This window comes from Pantherophis guttatus, chromosome 8 (assembly GCF_059756535.1).
Source record: "Pantherophis guttatus breed Tessera chromosome 8, ASM5975653v1, whole genome shotgun sequence".
In the NCBI taxonomy this organism is placed as follows: domain Eukaryota; kingdom Metazoa; phylum Chordata; class Lepidosauria; order Squamata; family Colubridae; genus Pantherophis; species Pantherophis guttatus.
The window spans coordinates 60,619,900-60,635,678 of NC_142070.1; the positions used below are offsets into that span (position 1 = coordinate 60,619,900).

At 38.0% G+C, this 15,779-nt stretch overlaps 1 protein-coding gene and 1 long non-coding RNA gene across 2 annotated transcripts in view; one reads left to right on the forward strand and one right to left on the reverse strand.

Moving 5' to 3' along the window:
* Positions 1–15,779, forward strand: part of LOC132711541 (uncharacterized) — a 191,925-nt gene that overhangs the window by 68,647 nt on the left and 107,499 nt on the right. The gene's annotated exons all lie outside the window — the stretch shown is intronic.
* Positions 5,264–15,779, reverse strand: part of LOC117674733 (uncharacterized) — a 46,270-nt gene continuing 35,754 nt past the window's right edge. The window contains exon 3 of the long non-coding RNA XR_004593968.3: positions 5,264–9,478. This is a non-coding gene — a long non-coding RNA (uncharacterized LOC117674733). The remainder of the gene's footprint in view (positions 9,479–15,779) is intronic.

The window sequence follows — 15,779 nt, forward strand, 5'->3', positions numbered from 1 at the left end:
TGGCTTCAAAGAAGCAGGAAGGGAAGGCAACAGGGGGGGAATCCCCCACACATAAACATGCAACGCAGCTTCCCCCTGCTCAACAGCTACAGACTCAGAAAAAAGAGTTTGATGTGGGAGATTTAAAAGAATTTATTTCTAAAATTTTGGATGATAAATTTCAAAAATCCCAACAGGAAATAGATGACAAAATTCAAAATTCTCATCAGGAAATTATGCAGGAAATTAATGAAGTTAAAGATATGGTGAAACAGAATCAAAATAAGGTGACCAAAAAAATATCAGAAGTTGCGTCTGGCCTGGCAGAATTTATTATCAAAGTTGATTCTAAAGTGGAAGAATTTAAATCAGAAGTTAATGTCAAGATGAAAGATAATGACTATAAGATTTCTGATGTGGATGATAAAATGCAGAAAGTCGAGAACGAAATTGTTATGATGCAATTCAGGGCAATGGAATTCGCTATATGGCTTCGAGGAATCCGAGAAGATGACAGACAGGATTTGAGACAGATCTGCTCTGAGGCCTTGGCTGTGATTTTAAAAATTAATCCTGATGTGGTTTTTTACAAAATAGATAAAATTTACAGAGTGAATTCTTGGGTGGCCAGACAAAGACAACTGCCTAGAGATGTGGTCATATATTTTACAGATAGAGCAATAAGGAATGACATCCTGCAAAAATCCTTTCATACTTCTGTACAAGTGGGGGGCTCACAAATTGGAGTCTTTAAAGAGTTACCACCTAAAATGTTGAAAACCAGAAAGGACTTTGGCTTTCTTGTTAAAGAATTGCAAAACCAACAGATACCATTTCGATGGGATGCCCCAACTGGTATAATTTTGAGATACAAGGGAGAAAGACATCGCTTGAACACTGTGGAGAAGGCGGAGCATTTTTACACTACTATTTTTAAAGAAAGAACACCATGTCCGCGTACATCCACAGTTCTGGAGATCAAGGAGAGTGATAAGAAGCAACTTCAACAAGAACTTCAAGAACAGTCTAAGCAGGAACCAGAGGAAACGCAGGGCACTGAAGGAGGTTTTCTGGATGAGCCTTTGCTGGAATCTTCTCCAATTTTGGACCCGGTTCAGATGGCTGAATTTAAGGATCAGCGTATAACTCGAGCTAAGTCTAAGCAACTCAAAGAAAAGCAACAACAGGAAAGACAAGATAAAAAGGGAGCTAAGAGTACTACACAAGAGACTAGAGCCATGGGGGGAGCAAGACCGAAGATTCTGGAAGACATTCGGTTATTCTGCTCTTTGCTCCAGAAAGATAAAGATGACGATTAAGTGTTTATCTTGGAATGTGAATGGGTTGAATTCAGCACAGAAAAGGAAGAAATTATTTGCATATTTGAAACAATTTAATAATGATATAATTTGTCTACAAGAAACGCATATTACAGTTCAAGATCAAAAATATTTGATAAACTCCAAATTAGGAACGCATTTTATATCTTCAACTTTGCAAAAAAAGAATGGTGTGGTTATTTATGTAAATAAAAAATTCTCGGCTAAAGTTATAGAAGCAGATGAAGATGGTAGGTTTGTAGCAATTGAATTATTTACAACAAACGGCCAAATTCTTCTGATTGGAATTTATGCTCCCAATCAACAACAGGATCATTTCTACAAAATGTTACATACTAAAATACTGCAATGGGATTATAGATCTATTTTAATCATGGGAGACTGGAATGGAGTAATTGACTCCAAATTAGATAAAAAGAGTTTGGTGAAGTCTAGGATTAGGCTACCACAGACCTTTTTTGATATGAAAGAAGATTTGGAATTAAAAGATATTTGGAGAATACACAATCCAAAAGAATTGGACTATACTTTTTTTTCAGATAGACATAGATCCTTCTCTAGGATCGATTTCATTTTGTTGTCAGATGATTTACTTGTTAAGACAAAAAGAACAAAGATTTTTCCAAGAACTTTGACTGACCATAGCCCAGTATGGATAGAAATTGAGATAGGCAAGACTGAGAGACGCTCTTGGAGATTAAATGAGAACTTGTTCAGATATGAAAAAAATATAATAGAACTTAAAAAGCACTTGAAAGAATTTTTTGAAATAAATTTGAATAAAGGCACCCCAATAGAAATTGTGTGGGATGCAAGCAAAGCTTATATGAGAGGGGTGCTTATCTATATGAACTCTAAACATAGACTGATTCGACAAAAGAAAAGATCTGAATTGGAAGCAGAAATAAAGAATAAAGAACAGTTACTTATTAAAAATCCAACAGATGAAAGAATATGTGGTGCTATAAAACTTCTGAAAGACCAATTTCAAATGCTTATGGCGGAACAAGTTGCAACAAACTTACAATATGCGAAGCATAATACATTTTGTAACGCTAATAAACCGGGCAGATGGTTGGCCTATACATTGAGGAAAAAACAGAGTATACGGACTATTGATAGTATTGATATTGGAGGGAAAGAAATTTTTCAACAAAAATTAATTAAAGAAGCTTTTGTGGATTATTATACTAAATTATATGCTAAAGAGGATGTGCAGAATGGACTTATAGAAAAATATCTAGATGATAAAAGAGTTATAAAAATTACTGACCAACAAAAGGAAAGAATGAATTATCCTATAACAGAGGAGGAGATAATAGTAGCAATTAAACAATTAAAAACAGCTAAAGCTCCTGGTACGGATGGCTTGACTGCAGTCTATTATAAAACTTTGCAAGTCGAAATGGTGGAACAACTTAGAGATCTATTTTGCAATATTCAACAAGGGGGTAAAATACCCCCATCATGGAAAACAGCTTACATATCTTTGATACCAAAAGAGCAAGCCGGTCCTAAAAAACCAGAGAATTATAGACCAATATCTCTTCTGAATTCTGATTATAAAATTTATGCGAAAGTATTAGCCAACAGATTGATGCCAGTAATTCAAAAGGTGATTCATGATGATCAAGCGGGATTTATCGAGGGTAGATACATGAAGGACAATGTAAGGCAAGTAATAGATCTATTGGAATATCTTGAGAAGAATAAACAGATCCCTGCAGTGCTGGTTTTCTTGGATGCAGAGAAGGCCTTTGATAGAGTGGATTGGAATTTTCTACTAAAGACTTTTAAAAAGATGAACTTTGGGGATCAATTTGTACAGGCGATTTCAGCAATTTATCAAGAGCAAAAGGCACAGATTATTATTAACGGAAGCTTGACAACAGAGTTTAAAATTGAAAAAGGAACAAGACAGGGATGTCCGCTGTCCCCACTTTTATTTATTTTAACACTAGAAATCTTGTTAAATACAATACGGGACTCTAATATCTTGAAAGGTATAACGATAAGGCAAGAGGATTACAGAATAAAGGCATTTGCAGACGATCTAGTTGTTACCCTAACACAGCCAATGGAATCAATAATCCTGATGAAGGACATTATACAAGACTATGGTAAAGTTTCAGGTTTCAGACTGAATCACAAAAAGACTAAGATGATAGTTAAAAATATGACACAAGATCGTAAACACGAGCTTGAAAGGAGGGCAGGTTTTGAGGTTGTACCAAGGGTAAAATATCTAGGAGTCCAGGTTGCAGAATCAAATATGAAATTGTTTCAAAATAATTATGAGGTGTTGTGGCGAGAGGTGCAGAAAGATATGGAGACTTGGAAAAAACTGCAACTGTCTCTACTTGGAAGAATAGCAGCAGTTAAGATGAACATTTTGCCAAGATTCCTTTTTTTTGTTTCAAATGATTCCGGTGCTTAAAAGTGATAAACAATTGAAAGTGTGGCAAGCTGGAGTGAATAAGTTTGTCTGGAACGAGAAAAAGCCAAGAGTGAAATTGAAAATTATACAAGATGTTCCAGAAAGGGGAGGTCTTAAACTACCAAACCTACAGCTATATTATGATGCAGCAGCTTTGACTCTAACAAGTGATTGGTTTGGAAGGAAAAAGACTGGAATATTGAATGTAGAAAGTTTTGATCTTGAATTTGGATGGCATGCCTACTTATTTTATGATAACAAAGTCGACAAAGTATTTAAAAGCCATATACTTAGAGATTCTTTGATGAGAGTTTGGAAGAAGCACCGATTCAAATGGGATTATAAAATACCGCTATGGCTGGATCTTGGTCATACTTTGTGGAATACAAATATAATGTCACTCGGGGGGGTTTTATATAAAGAGGTTCTTTTTACTACAGACACTACAGACACTGTTGGCTGAAGGGATTAATATAACCTGGCTACAATATAATCAATTGCAATTGAGATGGAAAGAGGACCAAAAAACTGGTATTATGTTGCATGAGGAAGAATTGGTTAGACACATAAAAGAGAAAGGTCCAATGCATATTAAAAGGCTTTATAATGTTTTGTTAGAAAGGGATTCAGAAACCGAACTAGTTAAAGATTGTATGATTAAGTGGGCTCAAAATTTTGAAGAACCAGTGATGTTGGAAACATGGTAAAAATTTGGGTTCAGAACGTTAAATTTACACAGTCGCAGAATTTGAGGGAAAATTTCTATAAAATGTTTTATAGATGGCACTTAGACCCCAAAAAGTTATCATGTATGTACCCTAATGTTCAGCCAAAATGTTGGAGATGTGAATGCTTGGATGCTACATATTATCATGTTTGGTGGACCTGTAGGAAAGTTAAGGCTTTTTGGATAAAAATTTGGTGGGTTATGCAGAATGTTTTGAAGAAAAAAATTCAATTCTCTCCACAATTGTTTTTATTGGGTATAGTTAAGGGTTTTACATTGGGTGAAACAAAATTGATATTGTATATGATAACAGCAGCAAGATTGTTGATAGGTAAATACTGGAAGAACGAAGCTTTGCCCACTATTGAGGAATGGACTTTGAAGATGGCCAGTTTTGCAGAGATGGCGAAGATTTCAGCATACTTAAAAGATTGTTCACAAGCAACTTATGAATGGGAATGGAAAAAGTGGATAGAATATGTTCAGAACAAATATCAAACTAGGAAGTATCAAATAGCTTTTATTTGAAAATAATGTATTAGAAATATTTTAATGTAATGAAGATAAAAAGAGAAATTATAAGGGGGAGGGAGGGGTTCAAGTTTTATACAAGTTTTATACTAAGGGGGGTTTTGTATCGGATATGTGTATATTGTGTGGAAGTCTGGGGGGAGGGGAGGGTTAGGGAGGGTTAGGGAGGTTGGGAAGTTTGGGGTGGGTGGTGGTGGGGGAAAAGGGGTGAAAATGTAATTTTTAGTAAAACTTTTGCAATAAAAAAAATAATTATACAGTTTCTTTATTAATCTTTCATCTGTTCCTGTTAAAATTTTATTTAATTCTGTTGATTCTTCATAAAAATCCTGTGATTTTACATCTTTCTCATATCGAGAATGTATCTGCACTTGTGCATACTATGATAAATTGATTCCTTGCTCACTCATTTCCTCTTTCATTTTCAATTCCCCCTTTTCATTCAAAATGTCTTTGTACCTAACAATATTTCCCATATTAATAACATTTGGGTGGATGAATGCTTTCATTGTTGAAAGCCAGAATGGTATCCTCAAATAATGTTGTTCTTTAGTTTTCTCCCATACTATCATTAATGCAATTCTTATAGAATGTCTCTGAAAATATCCAGGTATCTTATTTTTCCCATACCACAGAAAAGCATGCCACCCCAGTTGTAAATCATGTCCTTCCAGAGTCAATAATCTTGTGTTTCTCAATACAATCCACTCTTTCATCCATGTTAATACCACAGTCTGGTAATATAGCTCCCAGTTTGGTAGTCCAAAACCACCTCTTCTTCTTATATCTTGCATCATTTTCAGGTCAATTCTTGCTTTTTTCCCTTGCCAAATATATTTGTGTATTATTTTATTAAGTTCCTCAAATATTTTTTCCCCAGTTTTATTGGAATTGTTTGAAATAAGTACTTGGTAGTATGTTCATTTTAATTGTTGCTATTCTCCCTACCAATGACAATTTTAGATTCTTCCACTTTTCCAGGTCTATTTGAATTTGTTTCAGCCACTTATAATAATTATCTTCTTTAATTGTTACACATCTTGCTGTCAACTGAATCCCTAGGTACTTAACTTTCTTTCCAATCTGAATATCTATTCTCTTTGTTAACTCTATTTTTTGCTTGTCTGCAATGTTTTTAACTAAAATCTTAGTTTTCTCTTTATTTATTTTCAGAACTGCCACTTCTCCATATTCTTCTATTTTTTTTAATTGATTTAGGCCCTATTACTAGTGGATCTTCCACAATAAAAGCTAGGTCATCTGCAAACGCCTGTAACTTGTACTGTTCCCTTTTAATCTCCATACCTTTTATCTCTGTATCTTGTCTAATGTTCCTGTTTAGTACTTCCAGTGTCAGTATAAACAATAATGGGGACAGGGGACATTCTTGTCTTGTACCTTTCTTAATGCTAACTTTCTCAGTCATGTCTTCATTTACCATTATTTTTGCTGTTTGCTTATTTTTATTTTTAATTTGATTTATATGCCGCCCTTCTCCAGAGACTCAGGGTGGCTTACAATGCGTTAAGCAATAGCCTTTATACTTTTATATATTTATACAAAGTCAGCTTATTGCCCCCACAAACTGGGTCCTCAATTTACCTACCTTAGAAAGGATGGAAGGCTGAGTCAACCTTGAGCCTGGCGAGATTCGAACTTACTTTAATTGCAGACAGCTGGTGTTAATCACAATGCTATCAGTCTGCTGAGCCACCAGGCCCGGTATATTGCCTTGATCATATTGACAAATCCCTCCCCAAAGTGCATCTTTTAAAACTGAATTAACATAAATTGCCAGTTCACATTGTCAAATGCTTTCTGTGCATCTAAAAAATCAGCACCATTTGTTTCTCTGGATGTGCTTCATAATACTCAAGTATTCAAGATTATTCTCATGTTATCTTTAATTTGTCTCTTAGGTCTCTTAGGTAAAAAAAATTGTCTCTTAGGTAAAAAAAAACATTTTGATCTGGATGTACAAATTGGTTTAAAAATTGTTTTAGTCTTTCTGCCATTATTGAAGCAAATATTTTATAATCTGTATTCAACAGGGATATTGGTCTGTAATTTTTTATTTGTTGTAGATCTGCATCTACTTTCAGTATAAGGGTAATATATGCTTCCATCCATGAATTCAGTACATTTGCCTCTAGCAAAAGTTCATTAAATACTTCCAACATTGGATTACCCAAAGTTTCTTGCAGCTCTTTATACAATTTTGCTGGTAGACCATCTGGTCCTGGTGTTCCATACTTTTGTCTCTTAATTGCTTCTGTTAACTCCATCATTGATATACGTACATCTAACATTGCTTTGACTGATTCAGGTATTTTAGCTAGCTCTGCTTTTTCTAAATATTGTTTTATTTTCTCTTGTGATATTGATTCCTAATCGTATAAATTCTTATAGTAACTTTGGATTGCTTTCTTCTTATCCTCATTTTGGTAGTAAATTTTCCCATCATTGTCCATTAACTTATCTATCAATTTCTTTTCTTTCTCTTTTTTCAGTTTATATGCCAGCCATCTTCCTGGTTTATTCGCATTTTCAAAAAAGTTTTCTTTAACACTTTTAATTTTCCTTGCTAAATCTTCTTTATCTATCAAGCTCAGTTTATGTTTCGTTAAGTCCATTTGATTCTTTATATCCTTTTTTTGTGGATCTTTTTGTAGTTCTATCTCTAATCTCTTATATTATTCTTCTAATGTCCTCTGGTTTTGTTTCTTCTTTCTGTTTAGTTTTTGCACTGTACGTTATAGCTAAACCTCTAATATAAGCCTTGGCTGCTTTGGCTGTGTCCCATACAGTTTGTCTTCTAATTTATCCTCTACTTTCCCTATTTTCTCTTTTACCACTTTAAATTCCTCATGCAATGCTTGCATCATTGCTTTCAGATCTGCATGCATAGCCTGCATGGCGGTCATTTTTTCTGGTTGTACTAAAGCATCTAATGTCCTCTGCCTAGAGGGACTCGAAGCAGCTGAAGAAGACGCTGACGTTGGTGCTGATATTTCCTCATCTTAAATCTTTTTAATATTTGTAATCCACAAGAAAAGGAAAAAGTAATAATCAACTTTAATCCAAGGATGAAAAAGGAAAAAAAAAATAGAAGCAGCAATGAAAAAAAGCCAAAAAACCAGAAAAGAGATCAAAAATAAGTTTTAATCTAAAAATCCAAAAAAGAGGAGGTGAAACCCCCGAAAGTTTTCAATCTTTTACCCTCTATCTTCTTGTTATTATTATTTTCTTCAGGTTCTTCTGACCTTAATCCTTTAATATTCCACCAAAAAAGGGGTGATATATCAATAAATTGTAATCCACATAGGCCCACCAATCCCAGTTGTTTTATAATCTTCAAGGGAGAGTTCACAAAGTTCACAGAGCCAGAAAAAAAAGAATAGGAATTGGGGGGGAAAGCCACATAGAAGCCTTTCTTATATTTGAGTTTCAAGAGCTGAGCTATTTAAAAATAAGACTTTAAAAAGTCTCAGTCTTATGCTCTCCACCTCAATTTTCAGTTTTCAATCTAACTAACTTAAGTCAACAAAGATATTCTAGCAGTCCATTCATATCTTGTTTACAGAATTCTCAAGGCTAAATCTGCTATTCCCAGCTTCCACTTCCAACTTCTGCTTCTCTCTCTCTTTCTCCTATCTTTTCTCTCTTTCCAGTTTGGACTTTAAAGGGAAGAAAGAAAAAAAAGAAAGAAAAAGAAAATAATAATATAATACAAAAATACAAAAAGGGCAGCTCTATTTATCCAAATATTGTTTTGGTCCAAAGTTCTCTACAGTCCAATAATATATTTGAGGCTCCTAGTCCAGCTTTTAAGTCCAGAATATTTTCACTCTTTTTCTAAAAGTTTTAACTTCCTGTTCCAAAATGGCAAAAGCTCTCCTTGCCGCTTTTCAGGGGAGGTGGGGGAGAAAACCAAATCCACCTCCTTTTAGAGCCCTCTTTACACCAGCTGTTTTTCCAGGGAACTTTCATCCCACTTCTAGCAAAGAAAAAACGAAATTGGAAAACTCTCATCCAGTCTCTCTCTTCAAAGCTTTCTTCCTGTGGCTGCCCCAGCTTCTGTCCCGCCCATGATGGCTGTCTCTTCCACTCCGTTGGCTTTGAGAGCTTTCAAATAGGGAGTTTGCAGACTGCCCATGACCTCCAGAGTGTGCTCTCTTTCTCAATCACCCCTCAGTGGATCGTTCTGACAATGTGGATTCAACGCTGCCCCTTGGAGCTTCCAAGAGACATGTCATCTCGCTGTGACTCTAGCCACGCCCCCAGTCCACCTCCTTCTTAAGCACTTGCAGTGGTGACCTTGATGGTTTCCAGATTCTCAAAATCTGTGCATAACTTCTCAGCATTCCATTCCAACCTTCCCTCCACTCCAGTTTATAAGCAAGGGTTTGAAAGAAGCAAAGTGGTTTAATCTTGATATGCCGACCTCTTGAAGGAAAGGGAAACCTAGAAAATATAAAACATAGATTAACACCATTACCTAGGTCAGTGGTAGACAACCTGGTCCCTACTGCCCACTAGTGGGTGTTCCAGCTTTCATGGTGGGCGGTAGGGGTTTTACTGAAGCACTTTCCTTTTTTTAAATTTAATTCACTTTTTAAAAAATTTTCATAGCATTATTTAAAAACATTTTCATTAGGTTTTCATAAAATTCCCTGTGACAATTTAAATTTCTGAAAATATACTATTTGTATCGCCCATGCATAAGTTTAGTTCACGTTACGTAAGTGAAACTAAATGGCGCTATATAGCCGGCGCTCCCCCCCCCAAACCCAATCCACGATGCGCGAGAGACATGCGCAGACGATGATACACAGCACAGGCTCTTTTGTTTGTGGTCGCACTGGTCAGTACGCAGTTAGATTTGTGAGAGTGAGCACGTACCTATAGCTTCAAACAAAATATTGTGAAATATTGTGAGCCCATGTCTCAAAAAAAGAAATAAGCTCGTGACTATTTGCCAGAGTATCTGAAGATGAGTTTCATAGAATCTGTTGTAAATAAACAACATCCAATGTGTTCATTGTGTCATAAAACATTATCCAATGAGGCAATGCAGCCAAGTTGATTGCGAGAACATCTTTCTACAAAGCATCCAAATGATAAGGACAAGCCGATTGAATATTTTCAGGAAATATATAAAAAATTTCAAAATCGTTCAACAATTGTTGCATCATTTAAGAAACAACATGCTGTGAACGAAGATGGATTAATTGCCACTTATCGCATTTCACAATTAATTGCAAAAAGTGGTAAAAGCTATAATATTGGAGAAACTGTAAAAATACCCTCTATAAAAGAATTTATCTCAACAGTAATGCATCAGGATATACCTGAAATTTTAAAAATGTTGCCCCTAAGCGATAGCACAGTAAATTGAAGAAATGGCAATTAATGTTGAAAAAAAACTTATAAGTACTCTCCAAAACTTCATTTTCCATGCAATTGGACGAGTCTACCATTGCAGATAATAATGCTTTATTGATGGCATATGTATGTTATTTTGGTGAAAACAATACATTACGAGAAGAAATGCTATTTGCAATAAATCTCATTGCAGATACAAGAGGATTATCTATATTTAATACTGTGAAATCATACTTTACAAAAAATAATATTCCTTTGAATAATATTGTTGCATGCGCTACTGATGGAGCACCCATCAATGATAGGTCGCTATCGTGGATTTGTTGCTTATTTGAAGGAAGAAGTGCCAAATGTTTTATGTATTCATTGTGTGATGCACAGACATCTTGTAGGAAAACATCTAAGTACAAGTCTCCATTCATCATTAACTGTAATAATTTGAGCCATAAACAAGATCAAATCCAATGCAAAAAATGATAGAATGTTTTGACAGCTTTGCCAGGACAATAATGAAGATTTTATTATGTTACTTTTGCACACAGAAGTTCGGTGGCTGTCAAAGGGTACATCTTTGGCTTGTTTTGTAGCATTATATGATAGTGTCATACAATTTTTTGAAAGTAATAATGAGACCAATCTGTGTCAATAGTTAAAAACGGTAAAGAATGATGCCTTTTATTTGGCAGATATTTTCAAGAGATTTAATGATGTCAATTTGCAGCTTCAAGGAAATAATAAAACTCTTATAGGTTGCCAAAGTATTGTGTCATTATTTATTGACAAACTTGAACTGGTTCGTTATAATCTATTGAAGAGAGAATTTCATCAATTTCCTGAATTATCATCTATAAAAGATGATGTAACTCCAGAGGATATTGACAGATTCAGTAGCCACCTCAATGAGCTTAAATTGGACATGGAAAAACGATTTGAAGATATTTTGAAATTGAAGGTGTATGACTGGATGAAAAATCCCTTTACCGCAAATATTGAAGAGGCTGATACAACTTGCCAAGAAGAACTGTTAGAAATTAGATATGATGAAGAAAGTAAACATAAATTTGATAGTGGTGGATATGAAAACCTATGGCAAAATAAAAAAATGCCTGTCTTATATCCAAATATGTGGGAAATGATATTCAGTTTATTGATACCTTTCCCTACCTCATATCTTGTGGAATCAGGCTTTAGTGCTGTTAATCATATTATGGCCAAAGAAAGAAACCGCCTGAATATTTCCAAAAGAGGAGACCTTCGTTTGTTCCTTAAAAAAATTGAGCCAGATATCCAGTATTTAGTTTTGCAGCATCAGCCTCAGGGATCTCATTAATAATTTAATTAATTAAATGTAATTTCATCAGACTTCATGCTTCTATGTATGCAAAGTATAAATAAAAAGATAGATTTAACTACAGTAAATTGTTTTATAAAGATTTATTCTGCCAAACTTAGCGAAAGTCCGACATAAAGTATTTGGTAAGTAATTATTATTATATGCTTTAACTTGCTGTAACTCTGCTTTATAAATTTTAGAAAGTAAACTTACTTCCCTACTTTATAAATCACCATTACTGTGGAACCAGTGGGCGGTTAGAAAATTTTACTACTAACAGAGATACAAAAGTGGGCGGTAGGTATAAAAAGGTTGACTACCCGATCTAGGTAGTCTTAGCTTTCAACAATTTCCCTGGCCTTTGAGAGTATTTTGCATGGAACCTTCTTACTAATTTGTCTGCACTAATATTGTGGGCCCCTACCCACTCAGTGTCAGCTGAGGGATATCCTTTCCACTGCACTAGGTATTGTAATCGCCCCTTAAAATACCTTGAATCCAGTATCTTCTTGATCCTATAGTGTTTCTCACCCCCCACTACAATGGGAAGTAGAGGCTCCTCTTTGACTTGCCTTAACTTAGAGCCTTGGAAGGGTATCTAGACGCCCCCGTAACTACCTGTGCAGCTGCGTTCTGGACTAGCTGGAGCCTCTGAACACATCCCAAGGGCAGCCCCATGTAGAGGGTGTTACAATAGTCCAACCTAGAGGTAACGAGGGCATGAGTGACCGTGGCGAGGGCATCCCGGTCTAGAAAAGGGTGCAACTGGTGCACAAAACGCACCTGTGCGAAGGCCCCCTGGTTACAGCTGTCAGATGGTCCTCTAAGGACAGCCGAGAATCCAGGAGAACACCCAAGTTGCGGACCCTATCGGAGGGAGCAAGAGTTTCTCCCCCGATCATTAAAAATGGAACCTCCAGATCCCGGGATGCCAGCATCCACAGCCACTCAGTCTTGGAAGGGTTGAGTCTAAGTCTGTTCCTCCCCATCCAAATCCGCACCGCTTCCAGGCAGTGGGACATCACGGAAAGGGCATCCCTAGGGTGGTCAGGGGTGGAGATGTAAAGCTGGGTATCATCAGCATATTGATGATACCTCACCCCAAAACCATGAATGATCTCACCCAATGGTTTCATGTAGATGTTAAAGAGCAGAGGGGAGAGAACCGATCCCTGAGGCACCCCACAAGTGAGAGGCCTCTGGGAGGATCCCTGACCCCCCGCCCAAACAGACTGCAAGCGACCAGAGAGATAGGAGGAGAACTACTGTAAAACAGTGCCTCCTAACCCTATCCCCCTGAGCCGCTGCAGCAGGATACCATGGTCGATGGTATTGAAAGCCACTGAGAGGTCAAGAAGGACCAGGATGGAGGAACAACCCCCATCCCTGGCCCACCAGAGATCATTTACTAGGGCGACCAATGCCGTTTCCGTGCTGTGGCCACACCTGAAACCAGATTGGTAAGGATCGAGGTAGTCTGTTTCCTCCAGGAATTGAGGGAATTGCTGCGCCACCACGGACTCAACAACCTTTGCTAAAAAGCGAAGGTTGGAGACTGGACGGTAGTTGTAAGAACGTCAGGGTTCAGGTTAGGCTTCTTAAGGAGGGGTCGAACCACCGCCTCTTTGAGTGCAGCAGGGAAGACCCCTTCCATTAACGAAGCATTGACAACAACCTGGATCCAGTCTCCAGTCACCTCTCTGGCTGCTGAAACTAGCCAGGAGGGACAAGGGTCCAGTAAACACATGGAGGACCCCAGCCTACCCATAATCCTGTCCATGTCATCCAGCGAAACAGGCTCAAACTCAACCCAGATGTCTCCACCAAGACTAGCCCCCATCACCTCAACGGACTCTGTCCAGTTGGAGTCCAACCCGGTCCGAATCTGAGTGATTTTATCTTGCAGAAACTGTGCAAAATCCTCAGCACGGCCCTGCAAGGGGTCCTCCCTCACTCCCTGATTAAGGAGGGAGCAGGTCACTCTAAACAAGGCGGCTGGGCGGTTTTCTGCAGATGCAATGAGAGTGGCAAAATAGTTACATTTCGCCACTTCCATCGCTACAAGATAAGACCTAATATGGGTTCCTAGTTGTGTTCGGTCGGACTCGGATTGGGAGGATCTCCAACCACCCTCCAGGCGTCTTTTCTGATGCTTCATTTCCCTGAGCTCCGCGGTGAACCAAGGAGCTGCCCGTGGTCTGCGTCGGATCAGAGGCCGCAAAGGCGCGATTCGATCCAGGGCCCCCACCGCATCCTGTTCCCAGGCCGCAACAAGGGCCTTGGATGAATCGTGGGCTAAGGAGGCGGGAAATGACCCAAGCTCCATCAGGAACCTTTCGGGTTCCATCAGGCACCTGGGGCGGAACCATCTTACCAGTTCTGCACCCCTGCGATGGGGGATGGCAGTGGGAAAGTCAAGCCTAAGGAGGGAATGATCAGTTCATGACAGAGGGTTGATAGATAAAGTCCCCTCCCCACGATCATTTATCCACTGTCCAGAGAGAAAAATCAGGTCGAGTGTGTGTCTTCCAATATGAGTTGGGCCCTGTAAAATCTGAGTTAGGTCCATGGCCATCATGGAGGTCATGAACTCCCACACCAACTCAGATGTCTCACCAGCCGACAGCAGCCAACGAATTTGCATGTTCTGCAGCCCTGTTAGTACTCAGATGAAAAGTTGAGCTAAGCCCTTGAGATGACTCTATCAACATTATAAACTCGGGGACTTCCGGTTTGCTTGCCTCCGGTGAAAGACGGTCCCTCTCTAAGGACCACCAGCCCCGCCGTCTGTAGAGCCACTTCGACTTTGAGAAGTGGCTTGAAAACTCCAGAATCTGAAGGATTTGAAGGAGAAGAGTAAGCAAGGCGCAGGTCGAGCCCCTGTGAGCCCCCAGAAGTTTGCTACTGGGGAGGAAACAGGCACGGCTCCCTTTCAACTTGCTGAGACTCCGGACGGCGTGGGACGACTCTGCTTCCTGCAGAGCAAGCCGGCTGCAGCAAACATCCAAATTGATTACAATTAACCTCACTAACCAGCGGAAAAAATAACCTGAACCTTTAAACCAAGAAACTGCAAGTATTATTTTTTTCTGTGACTTTCCGATTTAAGCAAAAATCAGAGCGAGTGAAAGCGGCTTGAAAATGGCGCCTGGCTCCAGCGTTAACAAGCTGAGAGTGAGAGTGGTCTTGTAAAGCTATTCTAACAAGTTACAAAGTTGCGCTGCTTGTAACAAGCAAACAGGAGAAGAGGGAGAAAAAATCCTTTTTAAAATAAGTCTGAGCTCGCTTCTGTTTAATTCTATTTCCAACTTGACTAAACCTGGGGGACTTTTTTAGAGGACTTTGTGGTGCTGGAAAAGGAAAAAGGATCTCCTTTTTCAGAAAATCTAATCTACGTGGCAGAATGGCTTCTAAAAAACAGGAAGGCAAGGCAGCAGGGGGTGATCCCCCACACACAAGTCTGAACAGCAGTTTCCTTCAGCTCAGCAGTGTCAGAAAAAAGATTTTGATTTTGAAAGTTTAAAAGAATTTATTACTCAGGCTCTGGATGATAATTTTCAAAAATCTCAACAGGAAATGGATGATAAATTCCAAAAATCTCAACAGAAATCAAGTAGGAAATTATTGAAATGAAAAAGTTGGTGAAAGAGAATTATGGCAAGGTGACTGATAAATTATCAAATGTGGTGTCTGGCTTGTCAGAAATTATTATTAAAGTGGACTCTAAATTGGAAGAATTTAAATCAGAAGTGAATGTTAAAATAAAGGATACTGATTTCAAAATTTCTGATGTGGATAATAAAATGCAGAGAGTTGAAAACGAAATTACGATGATGCAATTCCGGTCTATGGAATTCGCTATAAGAATTAGAGGTATTAAGGAGAATGACCGACAAGACCTGAGACAGGTTTGTGCTGATGCTTTGGCTGTGTTGTTAAAAATTAATCCTGAAGAGATTTTTTACAAAATAGACAAAATTTACAGAGTGAACTCGTGGGTGGCCAGACAAAGACAACTGCCTAGAGATGTGGTGATATATTTTACAG